Below are 18,551 nucleotides of genomic sequence, written 5' to 3'. Positions count from 1 at the left end.
ATACGAGATTTGCGATAAAAGCGTCGTCCAAGAACACGTTCCTCGGCTGAGAATACTAAGTACTGCCACAAAACATTCCTGGGAATTCGACAGTAGTCCTGGACAAAACGCCATACCACTAGGTTGTGATGCATTTAGCTCCAACAGTGCAGTGGAAGAAGGGAAACATATTTCGCTCTGGGTACAAAGAATGTTCCATGAGAAAGCTTAACAGGGCGTGTATAATTCGAAGTTAATGGAACTTTTAGTGTTGTACAAGTCAAAATTCGACACTAATAGGTCGACGGACTGGCTAACAATAAAGGGCTTCCTCCACATCATGCTCATTTAAATCCGACAGAGTATATGGTCCTAGGTTAAAAGCAATGCGGCAAAAAACAGGAAGAAATTTATTCTCACTGCAGTTCAAATGTTTTGAAAAGAAGCCACTGCAAATGTTACACGACAGGACTGGTGTTTGAGACGTCAGCCATACCAGGAAAGTAGTTGAGAAGGCCTTCGTGAAGGACTGTGACGAGCACTAAGGAATACGCAATTCTCTTGTTGCTATGTTAAAATCTGCTTCTTTTGTCAGAACATAGCAGAGTTTATAAATATTCATCAACGTTGTAATGCATTTGATATTGCGACAGAATCCTGAAATAGTGCATTATTAAACTAACAACTTATTGCAAGTCAGATCAATAGATTACGAAACAGCTCATTCTCATTATAAAAATAAACGCGGAACTTCATCAGTTTATTGTTACAAACCCCACAGCTATTCTCGTCTCACCAGCTATCTGTGGACCTCAATAATTACATTATTTGATTGAAAAATCTGTAGTTTTTTTAATATCGCGATAGATATGGAAGTTTCGTATATTAATCACAAGGCAAAACACTCGTCTTTGCGCACTGTCATCTGCCAAAATCTTGATTCGATATTTCTAAACATTTATAACATACGCAGAATTTACGATATTTTAGCTTTTTCACTGACACACGAGTTCCTGATTGATCACTTTACATACATTCTATTTTCTCGAGATTGGACACAGACAGCTGTATCCTTCCAAGTTTAAGGAATAATTCAATATATTACCTACATTTAATCCACAGCAACACAACCTATCACGAACCAAACACAAACTCATAGCGACACGTGTTTTTCGCTACAAACTAAGAATTTCTTGCATTAATTTACCAATAATCAAAACACTGCAATGACTATGACCATTAACGACATGATAGGCTGTCATCACGAAACTGACGAATTAAACTATAAAATGTGCGAGAATGAGAATTTATTACCTGACAGTTTCTTTAAAGTCGTTTTAGAATGATAGCAGATTGGCCAGCTTGCTGTTCACACAGTCTAGCTGCCCTGCCAGGTTCTGCACTGAATAGGACTGGCATTATACTGTGATCACCTGCTGATGCATGCAGCACACGCGGGCAACTATGCTGCCCTGCACTCGCTCCGTACTGAACTGTCGAAAGTCGTAACTTATTTTAAACACACTATAGGCATGTTGGAAATGCGAGATGCTATGTCGGCAGCCAATTCTAAGTGACCAATAAGTGAGCTGCACAGGAGACGCATTTTGTAGCCCTGGATTTAAACTAGTGTCCTAAGCTAACCACGGCCTCGTGATGTGCAATGTATCCAAGAAAGTAGTGGTCAATAATCTGCAGCAGAGCTAAAATCATGATTGGTTTGTTCACCTTCACTAACAAACTCAAGAGAGAAGAAGATTAGTTTCAGCACTAAAAGAATGTTAATTTCCTGCTATCACTGGTTACCTGAAACTATCATCACACTGGCTACAAGAGCTGCTGCATTATCACAACCAATGGGTAGTCTTTGTTGCCACTTGGTTGCAGATTTCAGAGGGCCATTTGAACTAATTGAATAAAAACATTAAACTACTCCGATTATATTAAGAAATAACATTTCGTGGCAATTGAGGTTCGAACCTATGTCCTTCAGTACAGCAGGCTATTATGTCAACAACTGCGCAGAAGTGCAACAGTGAATCAAGCTCCGAGCTTATCTAATGTAAGCCAACCTCTGTGATTATGATAACCTCTTACATGACACTGAATCGTTTCTTGTGTGAAATATCCTGTACTGTTTAGTTTCTGCTATGTATGAAACATGTGTATTTAATTAGCATAGTTAGATGCGTGTATTGTTTGTGGTGTGGTTATCATGTATGCTGAAATACAAAATAAAAGTGCCACACCCATAATTCAAGATACAAATAAAGGGTTAGCCAGTGAAACGGGCAGACTGGAGATGGCCTTGACAGCTGGAATGTGAGTGGTGGGGGTAATGGTGCCAGCTCCATTCTACCTGCATGTCCCGCCTTTTAGTTGCGATGGATCGTTGGAAGGGTGAACATTGCAGCTATGCCGTTAAAGCGTGTTATACGAATGGTGAGAGTTTGGTGAAAACGCGGCGTGCTTTTCAACGCCATTTCAACATACCGCGCAACAGACCTATTCCCTCGGATAGTGCAATTCGTTCATGGATAAACAACCTTGAACAAACTGGATCAACGTCTAAAAAAGGAGGTGGGAGTGCAAAAACCCTTCGAAACATCGCTGCTGTTCAACAGGCACTGTCCACACCGATCTGCCAAACAACATGCTCTACGTTTTGGAATAAGTAACACGTTGGTGAGAAGGATTCTTCGTCAAGATTTACATGTTCACCCATACAAAATACATATTTTGCGATCTCTCAAACCAAGTGACTATCAGAAACGATTACAATTTTGTGGGGAAATGGCCAGAAGACTTCAAGAAAATGATGACCAAGTAAACCACTTATGGATGAGTGATGAGGCGCATTTCCACCTCTCTGGTTTTGTTAATAAACGAAACTTCAGATACTGGTCGGAGGAAAACCCTGCGCACGTCATGAAACACCTCTTCATGCTCAAAAAGTGACGGTTAGGTGTGCAGTGTCAGCAAGAGGAATCACAGGCCCATTTTTCTTTGAGGATATCAATGGAAGTGCTGTGACTGTTAACTCAGTGTTATGTTGCAATGATCTAGAACTTTCTTACGCCAGAACTCGCCCATTTTCTAGTGAATGAACACACAATGTTCCACAAGATGGGGCAATAAGCCTCACTGCAAGAGTTGCTGTGAATGCTTTGTTTCCAGGCGGCGTCATTTCCCGAAATGGGGATATCCCTTGGCCCCTTCGCTCTCCAGATTTGACAACCTACGATTTTTTTCTATGGGGTTACTTAAAAACAAGAGTTTTTCAAAATGATCCACCCTGAACTACCCCAGCCCTAAAACAACGAATTCGGGACGAAATTTGAAGGAATACCAGTTAATATGCTGCAAAATGTCATGGGAAACTTCCAGGACTGGCTGCAGAAGTGCACAGATTCCAATGGAGGACATTTGGCAGATGTTATATTCAAAAAATATTTTTTTTCACTTATTGTACAGTAAATGGCTACTTTTGTACTCTATATTTATAACCATTAAATTAAAAAAAAAAAATTCTTTAAGAATCAGTTACTTATTTAAATCTTCCCATTTTACTGGCTAACCCTGTACATCAAGAAAGAATGGAATTGTCCAATTGATGTGGCAGTTTGGCAATGGCGAACAATTTGGGCATGATGTTTAGGGTTCTGACTGGGAAAAACAAGCTCTGACATGAGAGATGTCAACTATCAAGTAATTTCAATCAGACTATAGTTTCTACAACTAATACAATTAATAATACATGAGAGCATGAACTCCAAAGCATCTATTAGAGACCTTTCTTGAAGATATCAACAGCTAGTAAAGTAGGCTGGCTTATTACAGTAGGGTGAAGTGGCTTTGTAGGGGCTAGCTGTTAAATCAATTATTTTTTTCTTTTAAATATGGATAGATACCTTTATGAAGTGTGTACATGTGTTCCTCAACTGGTCTTCATGCAAAAGTGACCGCGCATTCCTTACCAACATAACCAGCCATCTAATGAACGTGACACTTCAGGCTAAGGATCTGCCGGTAACACATTTAAAAGGACGTATACAAGCATTCAGAATGAAACTGTCTCTGGAAGGAATCAGCATGACAAAGGAAATTCAGTTCATTTTTCAAAACTGTTTTCATAGATTGACTGTCCAGTTACAATAATGTGACCACCTGTCAAAAGCCTCAATGACCACCTTTTTGCAGTGCAGACTGCTGCAAGACACGCATGAAAACAATCAATGAGGTTCAGAAGGTACCGAAAGGGATGTGGAGCCGTACCAACTCCAATATCATGGCCAGCTGCACTAGATTTCTGTTGAGGATTCACGGCATAAACAACCTGATTGAGGTGACCCCCACAGAGCATGGTGCTCTTCGAATGATGCACATACACTGCAAGCTGTGACACATTGCACTGTCCTGCCTGTAGGTGCCAATGTGCAGAGGAAAAAGAAGCTGCACGCAGGGATGGACATGGGCCCTAAGAATAGGTGCATACTTGTGTTGATACCCTGTACTTTCCAGAATGATGAGATCACTCAGGGGATACCCTCCAGCCTGATCTCTTCCGATTGCTGCAAGGCGTTTGCTTTCAGATGTTTCATGCTGTCCAAGCCAATGGCCATCTGTCCAATGGAGAATAAGAAGTGACACACACAAAAGGGCCACCTGTTGCCACTTGGTGGACATCCACTTGCAGTATTTCCACGCAAAAACCCAGCCTTTGTTGTTGTTGAACAGCTATCAGCACAGCTGCATGAACCAGGCACCTGCTGTGGTGGCTATATGCAGCAATGTTTGTGACATGGTTGTTGTTACTGAAGGCATTTCGTGCCAGCTCGCTGTCAAGCTCAGAGATTAAACAATAATGTGCATGATATCATTGTGATAATCATGGTTGAATGAGGGTTTCAATACCAATAATGCCAGTTTTTCTTACAAAAGCAAAATAACTGAAAATGCAAATATATTACATGATCTGACTTTCGATTATACAAATCATTTCAGTGTTCAATTTATGTGTAAAAGCATGATAAACTAAGTATCTATCACAGTGTAAACTCAGTTTATGGTGTGTAGTAATTCATGAAATTATTTAATATCGCCATAGCAGTTTTGATATTTTCAAAAGTCATCTGCAATTCCTGCATTTACAGAAAAATTTGAAACTCTCTAGGATGAATTTTCACTCTGCAGCAGTACATGTGCTGATTTGAAACTTCCTAGCTGATTAGAATTGTTTGCTGGCCTGGGACTTGAACCCTGGACCTTTGCCTTTTGCAGCCAAGTGGTCTAGAGACTGAGCTATCCAAACACAGCTCAGAACCTCCCCACACAGCTTTACTTCTGCCAGTACTCTGGCAAACAGTTTTAATCTGGCAAGAGGTTTCAAGTCAGTGCACTCACCCGCAGAGTAAAAATTCACTGTGGAGACAATCCCCTCAGGCTTTGGCAAAGGTGTGCTTCATTGATATCCTTTCTTCTTTGAGCATTAGTCCTTCAAATTTTACAGAACTTCTGTGAAGTTTGGAACTCAGGAGATGAGATATGGCTGAAAGTAAAGCTATGAAGAGACGCCGTGAGTCACACTTCGGTAGCTCATCAGTAAAGCATGTGCCATCAAAAGGCAATGGTCCTGATTTCGAGTCTTGGTCTGGCACACATTTTTAATCTTCCAGGAAGTTTCATCCATACAAGCACTTATCGAGTTGCAATCCATCTTGCCACATGCTTTTCAGCCACATGCCTGTTTCACACTGATGTTCAAACTTTGCCCACCATCCTTCCCCCAGTATTGATGTTTTCTCCCAAATTCTAAAAAAAATCTTGAATGAGAACAAATTCTGTCTGCAGTCATTACATGGTGAACTCTGTGATGAGTATGTGTACTGAAATAATTCACAACTGTGAAACCAAAGCCTGCAGTAATGGGGCTGACAGAGCATGGGAATTTCAAAGTGAAGGGTTTTATGCGCTTGATAAGATTTTTTTTGTAAATACTACAACAGATGCTATTTTTAAACTCGTACAGAGTGAAAAGCATAAAAGCAGCCTCGTCTCCCAATAAAGCTTAGATGCAGCTTTGAAGCTTCAAAGAAGAAGGAAAGCTACTGTGGATATCTAGCCCAAAGGCCAGTGGGAACATTTTTGATGGCCGACATTCCATTCCACAAAACTGGAAGATGAAGATTTTCTACAGTTGATGAATGAATTCAAGGAAGATGTGCAGCATTTTGGTGACAAAAATATTATTTATCTTCAAACTACTAACACTTAAAACCAAGTATTTAATAAAGTAATGTATTTTGCTCAAGAGCAGTATAAAATATTTTAACAAATTAGAGAACTACTAAAATAACTGCCCTTTTTTGTGCCGATAACAACCCACGTGTAAATACAACATGGAAAACTATTGTGCCTTCAAAACAACAATGGCAAAAAAATGATGTAATGGGGAAGCTAGCAGAAAGAGATGTCATTATACCAGGTGTAGAAGTATGAAATGCGGAGTTCAGATGACAGATGTCACAGCAATGCAGTTTGTGCTATAAAGATTCTATCCTGCATCATTCTGCTGTGTTATCCCTAAGTGTCAGATGTGCACAAGTGATAAGTTGGAAAAGTGTGTGCATAGATTTGTGTTCAATATGTCGAAGTTTATAGGAAGCAAGGAGCACTGGGCGACAGCATCACTTTTTGCTTTCATTTGACAAAAACTGCTGCTGAATCATACCGATTATTTCAAGAAGCTTATGGTGAACATGCTCCATTGCAAGATGCATGTGAATGACGGTTTTTGTGTTTCAAAAATGATGACTTTGATGTTGCAACCAAGGAACGGGAAAACCCAACCACAATATGAAGATGTGGAACTGGAAGCAATGTTGAGCAAAGATGATTCGCAAACACAAAAACAACTCACCAAGCAATTGGGCATTAGTCAATGTTTCCAATCAGCTATGATTCAGAAGATCAGCAGATAGGTACAACATGAGTTGAATGACAGGCAAATGGAAAAGTGCAAAAACACACGAGAGACTTTGCTCACTCAGTAAAAAAAAAAGTCTTTCTGCATTATATAGTTACAGGGGATGAAAAGTGGATTTATTTTGAGAATCCCAAGCACTAAAGAATCATGAGTAGACCAAGGCAAACCATCCACAGGGACCACAAGACTGAAATGTTTTGACAAAGACGATGCTCTGTGTTTGGTGGCACCAGGTGGGTCTAGTCTACTATGAGCTGTTAAAACCTGGGGAAACTTAATACTACACATTACCAATAGAAATTGACCAATTTGAACCATTTGCTGATCAAAAACGGCCACAACACAAAGAGGTAACACAGTCATATTTATTGATGACAATGTTCCTTAACTTATGGCCAAACCAGTTAGCGGCATGTTGGAAGCACTTGGGTGGGAAGTTGTACCCCATGCTACTTATGCACCAGACTTGCCTCCTTCCATTTATCACTTTTTGCATCGATGGGTCACACGCTTGCTAAGCAGCACTTTGGTTTGTACAAAGATGTGAAAAAAGGGCTTGATGAACAGTTTGCAGCAAAAGGGGAAAATCTTTACTGACTTGGTATTTACAAATTGCCCAAAAGCTGGGAAAAATGTATAACAATGGGGCATACTTTGACTAAATCACTATCATTCTTCTGAATTTAACACATTCTTGACCACAGAAAATTGTATTTCATACTTGTACACCAGGTATTAGTCAATGAGACCACTAACTGAAAATGCTGTTGTGTTTTCACTGTTTTTGAGTAGCAAAGCATGATACAAACAGAAAATTTTATTGCTAGTACAAAGATTCTTATGTTTGCACAGCTTTCTTTTGTGGGAGTGGGGGTGGGGTGAGCGTAAGGAGGTGGGGAGAGGAGGTCTTTAGAAATACAATATACTGTATGGTGATGTGAAAGCAGTAATGAGATGCAATGCTAGATACTTAAACAAATGTGTTGCCTTCTTGAACACCAGTGACAGGAAACATTTGTATTTGGAGTTGCTGAAGGAAAGTAACAGAGATGCAAACTTTACTCCTGTTCCAGCCTGAACACACTGGAACTTACACAGCAGAATATTGTGAAGAAATGAATAAATTTTTCCATAGTTATGACAGATGCCTAATGCAGGTATTTTGAGTGTCAATTTGTTGTCAGATGACAAAGTGAACTGGAACATTGTGGAGACCATATTCATCAAAGAATATGATAGGTAATTAATTAATGAGCAAGTGCTTCATGCAGAAATGAATGGAGGAGGGACTGAAGTGCTCAGTGCAACTTCTGATGAGATTCTCAACTCGGTCACACATCTAAATAAATTAGTCTTCAAAGCCTTAGATTCATGTTTTAACCCCAGGACAATAAGCTCAAACACCATTAATGTAGACACGAGAAGGATCTTGCAGTCTGTACCTGGAATGACTTGGCTCTGTACAGTAGTTACTCTGAACAGTATAAATCTTTTCAGAATGTTGCTTTTTAGCAACTGTCTATTCAGTCATCAGGTCTTGCTGACATAGTTAAATGTTTGCATGCAACATGAGTTGATAATCAGTAGTTCATAGCCAGAAGGCTATTTGGATTCCATGTGCCAATGCAGAAAGTGAGAGACTATTTTCTAACACCTCTGAAGTGTAAAAAGACTGGCAGCACAATCTATCCAACAGCAGAGAAAAATTGACAATATTGTCATTTGATTGAAAACCTATTTGCCGTCAAGCGTTATTTTTTCCTTTAATCATCAAGTGTAACAAATGTCTTTTTTTCCTTTTTCTTCTCACACCATTGTAATGTAAATAAATGTCATGTGTATGGCATAATGAATATAATCTAAATGATTAGATATACTTTCAACATAATATTGAAAAATGGTTAAACAGGTGAAATATGAATAAATGAAAGAAGAACCAAGCCAGCAATTTTACATTAGTAGCATGAACTTTTAATTGATGTAAGTGAGCTATTTTGAGTTCTGTAGATCACCAGAATTCAGTGGCTAGTAAATCTACAAAGTACTGCAGCTAAGCTGCTCACAACCCAGGTACCACAGGAACATTATCCGATGTATGTGTTAACTGAACAACCAACCTGTATGGACAAAACTAGGTCCAGTCTTCAATTACAAGGAAAGACTGGGAGTTCAAGGTCACAAACCCATAATTCAAAACATACTTTGCCTTTACCCTGAGGGCCCTGGTGATCGCAATGACTAACTGGACACATTCCCCACAGAACATTAATCTCCAGCTACTCATGCTAGAAGGCAACAGGTTGTCGGTACAAGCTTAGAGCTAAATCAAAAACACAAACTGCTAGGCCTACATCCAATACATTCAACTGTACCTTTTTAACCATCACTTACGGTATTCAGGAGGTACAGTGAGCCTGTTATTACAATGAATCCAGCAGAAACTAAATGGAGAATGTTTAACTCCAATGTTTCCTTTTCACAATCCTCATGGGTGGAAAAAACCACCATGTGCAATCATTTTGTTATTTATATACAGATATTCAGTCAAATATGCCTATTAACAGTTTAGCAGCATAAATCCTACAACGCTTATTCATCATTTTATCTAGCAGTTTGTTGACTTTGTAATTTAATGAACCTTTCAAAAAAAAAAAAAAAAAAAAAAAAAAAAAAAAAAAAAAAAAAAAAAAAAGGGGGGGGGGGTAAGGTCACTGAGCTCTTCCAAACCAAATTCCCTGCTCACCCCCCCCCCCCCCCCTAAGGTATCATGGATCTAACAGTGCACACCCCAAGATCTGAATAATTCAGAACCTTCTGTCAGCGGCTATTTCTCCATGGCATGTAATGGCACATTTTAGTTTATCTGTGTCTCCTACACGTTTGGGAAGCAGTAAAATAAAAGAAGTGTGATTATTTACACTTGAAAACAACTAAAATCACTAAGACTATGTGCCAGTTACTTATGACACTTCACACACAATGCCAACAAAAATGTATGAAAATGATAGCTTTAGTTCACTTCGGGTAATAAGTTACAAAGGCAGAAGAAAGCAGAAGAGATCTCAGTGTTTTTGGCAAAAACTACAATATTTGTTGAAAACAAAACCAAAACTATTTTCACTTGGGAAATTTAGCATTACATCACCAGACTAAATTAAAGTTGCAGTAACTGCGCACAAAATAAATTTCACAAAATTAGATTTAAAACTATTTCTGAATGAAAAATTGGCTGGCTGTAAATGAATTCCTTAACAAGAAAGAAAAACTGCTGTACCAGACATTGCAGTGAAGGTCCAGTAGTGCCTACCAGAGCTAAACAAAACCTTGTGTTCTTTAAGACTTAAATAGAGAAATGGTTCAAATGGCTCTAAGCACTATCAGACTCAACATCTGAGGTCATCATTCCCCTAGAACTTAGAATTACTTAAACCTAACTAACCTAAGGACATCACACACAGCCATGTCCGAAGCAGGATTCGAACCTGTGACCGCAGAAGCCTCGTGGTTCCGGATTGAAGTGCCTAGAACCGCTCGGCCACAGTGGCCAGCTCTGAGGTAGAGAGGTAGAGAGAGAGAGAGAGAGAGAGAGAGAGAGAGAGAGAGAGAGAGAGAGAGAGAGAGAGAGAGAGAGAGAGCGGGGGGGGGGGGGGGGGGAGGGGGGGGGGCGGCGGCAAACAAACTACAGTGACACTGCGGTTTTCAGTTGGCAACGTTTCTAGAACTTAAACATGAGATAATAAAGGATGAAAGTGTGGGCACTAGCAGTCCATATATATGTGATTAATTGCATGTAGATGGAAGAACATCCCCTCAGTGTTGTTGATGTAGGTAAGGGATCCTCATAGCCTTAGAGGCAAAACCATTTCATCATTCAAATGAAACGATTTTGGGGAACAATAAAAAACTACATAAGCGGACAGGGATTTGGATCCTGTAACTGGAGAATTCAAGTCCAGCATGCAGTATGTTAATCATTTCTCTACTTTGATCAGTTAATTATGATCCCAGCAACCACCCAAATGACAAGGCACTAAGCTCTACTACGGGTAAGCTTTAAAAAGAAAATACTAGCACAAATAGCCAAAATAAAAACTTAGCCTGCTCTATATACATATTGTAACTGACTGCTACAAAATCAGTTACAAATACAGTAAGGCATGAATAGGGGATTCCCCAACATAGCTTCCAACAAAGACTGAAGCAATGTGTATTGTGCAACATAATCTTGGCTGAATTTGAATTTTATATACTTCTTAACAGTGTTACATCAACATTGTTGATTTAAATGATACTTCAAGACCAAGACTGAAGACTGGTAACTGAAAGGTTTTGTATTTAATGTTACACTCCAAACCCAAGCAGTTTAAATACATTTGATAGGACGAAACTTAAATTGTAAAGAAAACAGTTGATCCAGCATTCTAGTTTTGATGCTTACACTGTTTCGCCTGTTCTAGCAGACAACCATGAAAAATCCCATTTCCACGTTAGCATATGGCACATGGAACCATCTACAAGGGGGACCAACAGAAACAAGTGCTAGAGCGCCTGCACACACATTCACATTTTGGACTAAGATACTGACATCGAAAAACAGATGGATCAGCTCAACAAAAAAACAGTCTGTACAATTAAACTCACTATAAAAAATCGTGGAAGACGTTATAATGATTGAAAAATTCACGTTTCCTCGAACTGCATTTATGAATGACGAAAAACAGTTCTCTGTTACCTGTGACATTGGCTCAATAACTGGCATTAATGAGTAGAGGTTATCGAAATGTTTTAATGCGTGAATTCGAGTAACGGTCGTAAATAAGACCTATAGCGTACACAATGGCAACAACGTTCAGCAAAATATTAGCTTTACAATCTAAGATTCATCTATGTTACATGCTCACTGATGGCTTAGCAGTTGTCCAATATCGACAATATCTTTCAGTCGATCGTTCACTTAAAAATCAATATGGCCGTCTCCTGCCACTGCATTCACAAACGAAACCTGCTGCTCTGTGCGTTGTTACAGAAGCTCCACGACTGGCATTAGATAGCGGCGATATAGTTTTAGTGTTTTAATGCATGAATTCCAGTAACAGTCGTAAATAAGATCTTTAGCGTACATAATGATAACAACATTAAACTAAATATATCTTACAATTTTTTCTAAACAGTGCATAAAGTTGAAAATTTCTGCAATAAAAGACTCATGGTGCAAAAATATTGATACAAACGAAAAATAAAAAAAAAGACACCGATTCGTCTATGCTAAGTGCTTGTTCAGCACTTACACCATGCTCATCTTTTCATTCACTAAGTCAATGGTTCACTTGTAAATCAATATGGCCATTGTAGCCACGTTGCACACGAGACCAATGAGAATTTTGAATGCAGAAATTTCGTAACTCAGTTCTTTATCTAACTGCTACACAAGTAGTTTATACAACTTATGAATTATTTCATTAATATTTAATTCAGTATGATAAATATGTAACATATTATTGTTACAATTTTATAAGTAATGTTCAATTTAGAAGACAATACAAAGTAATATATAATGTATTATATACATTATAAACGTAATATGAGTTTTAACAACACTTATTTACGAGCAAATCATATTCAAACATACATTCTTAGTCAAATATGCTGCCGGTGTTCGTCGATCTCGCTGTTGATTGATTTGTCTTCCAGGTCAACATCTGCTTAATTGTCACCACACCACACACATGTACGCACTCGAAAGCAAAACTCCAAGTGAAGGGGCAACGAACCACTTCGTTGAGCGCAACACGAAATAGCCAATGCGCATGCGCCGTTATCCGGGCACTGGTCTACTGCTGACGCCAAGAAGCAAGCAGTTTTTATTGAGGCGGTTCACCGTCCTACGAACTATACGCGTGCATATTTCACTATGACATTAATTTTAATGTATACACGTGACTCACGCTGATGACTGCCTTTTCATAAATTTTTTGTACGCCAAAAACTCACACGTACTGATGAGAAATCGATTGCGCCCACAGCCACCAAGGACTCGCAGTTGTACAAACTGAATTACGGAAATCATTTACAGACAGCTATTTTCTATATATAGAACGATATACCGTGTTTCTCCTTACCACCAACAGATGCATACGGAAATTACTATAAAAAATGCTAGGCCATATCAAACCCTATTTGCACTCTCTTGTATGGTCTCAGAAAAAATTGAGTTATAAACGACATGGAAATGAAATGCTGATAAAAGGAAGTACGGGAATTTCACGAGAATGTTTTGATATCAGTCTTTCAGAGACAGTCTTCTCAAATGAGCAAGGTAATGCGACTGTATGACCTACTTTGTCACAAAAGCTGAATTGAAGGAATGTAGCTACCCTGTTAATACAGTAAAGCGATACAAATTCACATTTAAAAAAAGGAACAACCACACATAACTGCCATGTGTGTTAGATCCATATGTGGCAGAATAATATGAAGTACTTAAACAGTAATACGAATAATCAATGAGGGTTATTACAGGGCAATGTCATGAGCATACGTCTCTCCCCCCCCCCCCCCCTGCTCAATCCCTGTGTCTGGGATTAGATGGTTTTATTTGGTATAAAACAGAAAACTAGGGTAACTCAAAGCCACTATTCTTCGCAGCATTCAGTCAATTATTTGAGCGTTGTTAAATCCAACAAATAGTTACTAAACATAAGGTAGGTTCCCAACAACTGAAAAGCGTCTTAACACTTTTTAAAGTTCACAATGCTGTTCTCGTTACTTCTTATCTACTATCATGGAGCACAAAAAGGTATACTATCATTAAATATAGACAATCACACGGCAATACGAAGAGGTTGTGTTTTCTATCGTAAACAACGTCCTTGGGGAGTTCCCAAGAAGCAAATCTTTCATATAAATCCACAGGGAACTAAAGACGTGTTTACATGCTAAGGATTGAGTAGGATCGTCATCCATACTATATATGAAATGCAGCATGCTACATGACAAAACAAAGATAGTAAATGACAAAGAAATCATTTGATCACTAAACGTTAAAAGACAAAACCAACACATACATTCCTTGTACGTTCAACGAGATAAATGGTAGCGCTGAATTACAATGGATTGTCCAGAAACAAAAATTCTTTATTCAATCGCTGACAATACATTTCTCTTAGAACATAAGAATGAGAACCAAAGGTTTAACATACATCTGTCCTACAGTTAATTCACAAATGAAAATTTCTTCGCACTCACCTCAACAGTCTTGAAACAACCGATCCTTTTCAAATCACAGCCAAAAGTGAACAACAACCACACATACTTTTCACAAAACAGTACATGAAATTCGCTCCCGCCTTCCCACCAAAGACCTTACACTTCCATGAAAATACTGAGATAGCCCACTTCGGCGGCTTCACGGATTTCACAAATCAAAGACGACAAACTTATTTTATAACCATCGTAATTCGGTGTTATAATATCATGTGTTAAAAACTCTTGCCATATACGATGTTTATGAAACAAATGTGCTTTAAGTCATTTCTCATATGGTACAAGACGCCTGAAACGGCCGTCGTCATAGTTACTAATCAGTAACCCATGCGTCTACAAACTTTATATGTAGAAACTGCTATAGCAAGGGATAGAATATTAACCACGAAATTTACTAAGTAGGCGGGTCTCCTAATAGATGACCGTTTACAAATAGGGGTTCATTGATATGTCATCGAATAATTGCTTTCCCAGTTTCTGATACAGAATGAGTTTACACTTATTCAAGTACTATAGTATCTTCTTTTCACTACCATTTGCTGAGGGTTAGTTCGCACATAAAAAGTGCGACAAGATAATTTAGCATTCAATGGAAATCTCGATTTCGAACTTACAACAAATGCTTAATACGCCAATTAATTAGTCCTTTAAGACCGGTAGCCCCACCCTCTTCCTCCCACTCTTCGTAAGCCTTCTGACTCCATCCCCCCCGTCCCCATCCCGCCCATGTCTCTCTCTGTCAACCTATCTTTGGCACAGAAAGGGGTAAAATATGCTGCTATAAAAATTTTCGGCAAATTACCAGATGAAATAAAATGCCTGACAGACAGCAGTAATAGCTTCAAAAATAAATTGAAATCATATCTCCTTGACAACTCCTTCTATACCATAGATGAATTTTTGAATAGGAATAAATAAATCTATAAATATAGTATATGCATTTTGTGCCATTTAAGGGAATGGGGTTAATAATAGAAATATTAATCTTTAACTCTGTTTTGTAAAATATGTATATATATAAAAATCTTGTTTCATAAGTGCATTTCTTGTGCACTTGACACATTCCACATCATAACGGCTACCGTACCATGCGATTGATCAATGGAACAAGCAGCCAGCTAACTGACTAACTCTCTTGCTCTTTAATCCACCTTCTCCCACCCCTCCCGTCTCTCTTTTGAACCCCACACTCTTTCTCACCAAAACATTTAATTTATACAATGGCATGGAGATGAAGCCTACAACAAATCTTTAATATTTCAATTAATTAGTCCTTTAAGGCTGGTAGCCCCAACCTCTTCCTCCCCCTCTCCATAAGCCTTCCGACTCCATACTCCCATCACCCTCTCTCTCCTGTCCCTCTCTTTTTCTCCGTAATCCTCCTCCTCCTGTCCCATTTAGTAGGCTAAATTTAATGAAAATACAAAAAACTTCTGAAGTTGTATTAACCTATTAATGTATAGGTCAAAAACTGAAAATAATTTATGTTTCATCAAACCACTGGAAAGAGTACTGATATTAATAAGTTAAACAACTAGCTAGAGAATGTTATAGTTATTTATGAAGACTCTAACATATATTTTTTGTTTCCCCATAAAATACTAACGAAGGACACCTAGTTTTTTTTTTAATTTCTCAATGTAAACTGAAAAAAGGAAGGGCATAGTACTCTGTGTTAGGTGTTATGAAATAAGTTACAGAAGTGCATTTATTAAGAGAGTGGACTCAGATTTTGGAGGATGGAGGCTGGTGCTCTGTCTGACCATCCTGATTCAGGTTTTATGTGGTTTCACTAAATCACTTCAAGCAAATACCAGGAATGGCATGTTCCTCTATCTATTTTATTTAACCATCCAGGTAAATTACTGTATAGTATGGACATTGACAAATAAACAGACAGTTTGATACAATGCAATGAAAACTGAGACAGATTTCAGAATATGGAGTAAAAATTAAACATTGGAAGTCACAATTTGTAAACACAATAAAATATGATTCAATAACAATACAGCATATCCAAAAGAATACACAATAAATGATTGAGAGAATAATATGAACAGGAAAAATATTGCATAACATTAACATTCTCATGTTCCAAGTGTTGGTATTGCCAGGAATTGGGTGACATATATTCACATTCCAAGGAACATTAGCAGTTTGAGTAAGAAAAAGGGAGTTTTGAATGACCATCGTAAATTCTCATGAGAAATATACCAGTGCAATATAAATCAAACAAGGATGGAATGGTGACATCGAATAATAACAAATTAACTAATAATTTCTTACTATACAAGTTATTCAAATAGTCTGACTATACAGAATTACTACCCTGACCAGCAATATCTACAAATGGCAATAACTCAATCTACCAGGTACCAAGACCCCTCAAGGATTGCCAGGTTCAAGCACAAAGACAGTGAAAAAAACTTGCCGCTTTCTCAACTTGCAGAATCATGCATAGTCCTTCCCAGGACTGATTCAGTAATGTGATCTATGTACCCATAAGTTTACGTGAGCATTGGTCTCCACTGGAAATGAACTGACTGACGAAAAGCAGTCTGCACTCTGAACTGTTCTCTGACTAACCCGAGGCTAGCTATCTCTGAGATCTAACTCTTACTAAGTGAGCCACTGATTGAGCTCTAAAACCAACTGACTGACTGACTGACTTTGAGGACCTCATGACCTCTGACATCGTAAACTTTCCTGTTCAACTCTGGATACCCCAACATTGCTTAATGTTGAAGCCTCCCCACTTTTCACTAACCTCTTCTGCTCTTATTTGTTGTAGAGGCTGGATAGAAGAAGAGAGATGCTCTGTGCCTTATAATATTTTTGCCTAATTCTAGACCTCATGTGGGCTTCCAATAACATAGCGTATTCACCACCATGAGCCCTTTCTGTTTCTCTCTTGCTGCTCACACTTTGTCCCACACAAAGTACTTTTGTATGTCTCTTCTGGCACTGTTCAGTCTTATGATCATGTTCAGAGTACACTGGGTCATTTAGATAGAGAGTCTTTTGCCTGATCTCAGTAAACATTTCACTTGTCTGTTGTTTTATTTATTACATCTGGCAGTGCTATCTCCGGGTCTCTGTGTATCTTGCCCACTTGTTGTTTTGCGACCTGACCTAGATGGTAGAGTCTTGCCTCATTAATTCTGTCTCATATCTTAGTCATTTATTTCCTAAGCACCTTATGACATTGATTCTATCTACTTACTCATGCCTTTATTGCATAAGGACTTTCCGTCATTAATTCTGCCTTATTACTCAGCCTTTTATTATTTTAGGACTTGCTTGTTCTTGTGTGTACATAGCAACATTTGATGTAAAGGATGACAGAAAAGCCAACCACACTGATTTGTATCTCAATACTGCCAGCTGCCATCATCCTTCAGAGCTATATACACTGGAACACAGGGCCCGTACAATATCAGACGAAGAAAGTCTACCAAGGGAGCTCCACCCACCATAAGGACATGTTCAAGAAGAGTAGATATAGCAGGAGACAAATCTGATATGCTTTCAAGCAGAAGGTACAGTCCCAGCAAATAGAACATGATGAGGAGGATAAGACAATGACATATCTGCCGCATGCCGGCAAACTATCTAACAAAATCGACAGAATCCTGGCTTGACTTAACAATAAATGTGTTTTCCATCCCTCTCTTAAAAAGTATGCACTGTTAGATGTGGCGAAACATGACTTGGAGATCCATAAACTGAGTGTTTGCCATATTCCATGTAAATGAAGTAAGGCATACATTGGGTATACTGCATCAATCAAAGAAATATGCCAGGAACACAGAAAACACAATGAACTTGAGAAACTAATAAAGTCTGTGGTTGCAGAACATTGCATGGCTACAGTGGATTCAATGAAGTTTGAAGAAACAGAGGTGTTAGGACAGACCTCATCTTTTGGGACTTTTTTTCTGAAGGAGGCTACTGAAATTCGAATGGCCCACAGGCTGATCAACAGAGACAGTTACCACACCCTAAGCAAAGCTTGTGAACAGCCAACTAACATCACAGTGTCAGCTTAGAGTCACTTCTGTACCCAATGAGGGCTACAAAAGCAGAAAGTGCCTGGGGTTTGTGCCCAACATTCATTGATGCTATCCCCCCACCATTCCACCCAATGCATTGTGCATTGGGGAAGGGGTGGGGAGGGATCTCAGTATTAAAAAGGTAGGATGTAGTGAAGATGCTCATTCTAAGGTATCATCTGAAGATTACAGCAAAGTATGCTGTCAAAATATCTTGTTACAAAGACAACTGCACCTCGCTGGACAGCAGAGATTAATACAAAGAGTGATAT

The 18,551-nt window shown here is 38.7% G+C and overlaps 1 protein-coding gene across 1 annotated transcript in view; it reads right to left on the bottom strand.

Moving 5' to 3' along the window:
• The window catches only part of LOC124611132, a 236,098-nt gene extending 221,781 nt beyond the window's left edge, over window positions 1-14,317 (bottom strand). Inside the window, exon 1 of the mRNA XM_047140217.1 lies at window positions 14,210-14,317. The gene's annotated coding sequence lies outside the window, so the exon portion shown is untranslated. The remainder of the gene's footprint in view (window positions 1-14,209) is intronic.
• Window positions 14,318-18,551: the final 4,234 nt, after the last annotated feature.

This window comes from Schistocerca americana, chromosome 1, assembly GCF_021461395.2.
Source record: "Schistocerca americana isolate TAMUIC-IGC-003095 chromosome 1, iqSchAmer2.1, whole genome shotgun sequence".
Taxonomy (NCBI): Eukaryota; Metazoa; Arthropoda; class Insecta; order Orthoptera; family Acrididae; genus Schistocerca; species Schistocerca americana.
Note: the sequence above shows the minus strand (reverse complement) of the source record. Positions and strands in the feature narration are given on the sequence as shown.